General features: G+C 35.3%; 1 pseudogene; it reads left to right on the forward strand.

Annotated features, from left to right (window-relative positions):
- Positions 1–408: 408 nt before the first annotated feature.
- LOC100633871 (dolichyl-diphosphooligosaccharide--protein glycosyltransferase subunit STT3B-like) lies at positions 409–1,815 on the forward strand (annotated as a pseudogene).
- The last annotated feature ends 6 nt before the right edge of the window (positions 1,816–1,821 follow it).

The raw sequence follows: 1,821 nt of genomic DNA on the forward strand, positions 1-1,821 counted from the left end.
GTTAGAGGTACACAAAGTCGCCTGTTTTTGTGACACTTTATCATTGGTAAAACACTCAAGCTTCATGGTATCAATGTGCAAGTTAGCTCATTCCACAGGAGATTTTGAGCTCTTTAAAATGGTTATAGTTGTTCGTAGCTCAAGAACAAAATGAGTCTATCAGAGGGGGAAAAGATGGTATTTCTAGTTAAAGAGTGACGCGGCTGCTAACGCACGCATTGTTTACTGAACAAAAAATATTACCGTAATAAAAAGCATAAAAATTAGTTAGTATGGTGTGTGAGTTTTGTTTGCATAAATTGTATTCTCTTGGAGTTATCCAAGAATAAAACAAGAAAATTTCTGTTTTTTGCTCCAAAATCTGTCAAAAAATCCCAACCCGCCTCTGTTTACTTAGCAACAATACAAATGAATGGAGGTTTGCCTACGCCCACACTCCCATTTCCAATCCCTTTCATTTACTCTAATATCTATTATTGTACCTGGGTGACTAGCTCTGCCTACTCCTCACCTGTAGTACTGGCATCTCGTAACCCTGACGGGTAAATAATAATAATAATGTTTTCACACATTAATTTTGTTTCTCTTAATAAAGAAAAGTTGTAAAATTAGTAAAATCTAATCCCAATATATCAAAGCACTAAGAAAACATTATAATTATGACTGGACTTAAATTATTAATTATTTATTGACATATACATCTAGAACACGTCTGATTCTTGATGATTTTTGTGAGGCCTATTACTGACTACATCAGAACACTCCTGATGATGCCACTGTGATGTCGGTACCAGATAGCAGGAATTGCCAACCAGACAACACTAGTTGATAATAATACCTGGAATAACTCGCATATTGCTCTAGTCGGTGAGGATTGTATAAGTACTGTATAGTGAAAATTTCATAAATTTTGCATGTAATTTACTTTTACATTCACACTTTATTTTTGACTGAATTATTTGTGAAAGTTTTTAGCTTGAAAAGAATACTCCCATTAATTATGGTCTCATTTTTTATTTGTGGGTGTGGCCCATTTAGTGACATCATATTACATCATTGCATCATTGATAGGTAAAGCGATGAGCAGTACTGAAGAGAAGGCGTACGAGATAATGAGGAACCTAGGAGTGGACTATGTGCTGGTTATATTTGGTGGTATGATCGGGTACTCTGGGGACGATATTAACAAGTTTCTATGGATGATGAGGATCGCTGAGGGAGAACATCCTAACAATATAAAGGTGGGTGTGGTCAATTAATAATTAAAAGTGGGATCAATTATTTAATAATTTGTAATAATGATTGGTTTTATTTATTACCTCCCTCATTCCCAAACACTGGTGTACTTTTGTTTAATGTAAACTGTCAGTTTCAATTGAGGGATATAGTAATGTGTTATCTCGATCTCTTCAGCTATTATTAATATTATTAATTATTAGTAGCTATTACAATGAGATACATGTACGTTTACATTCAATAAATTAGTTTTTATTTAAATTTTTTGGTTATTTTAGGAGTCGAGGTATTTCACTCCACAAGGTGAGTTCAGAGTTGATTCTGCTGGTTCCCCTGTCCTCCTCAATTGTCTCATGTATAAAATGTGCTACTATCGATTTGGTGAAGTACAGGTTAGTTATTTTTCCCTCCCTCTTTTTTTCCTTTTCTCCCTCTCTTACTCTCTCCTTTACATGTACTCTTCATTTTGTAAATTTACTTTATCACTTGATTCTCTCTCTCTCTCTCCCCCCCCTCCCCCTCTCTCTCTCTCCCTCTCTCTCTCCCTCTCTCTCTTCCCCTCTCCCTATACAGCATAGTTACAAT

Source organism: Amphimedon queenslandica, unplaced genomic scaffold, assembly GCF_000090795.2.
Source record: "Amphimedon queenslandica unplaced genomic scaffold, v1.1 AMPQUscaffold_6190_Cont21848, whole genome shotgun sequence".
Lineage (NCBI taxonomy): Eukaryota > Metazoa > Porifera > Demospongiae > Haplosclerida > Niphatidae > Amphimedon > Amphimedon queenslandica.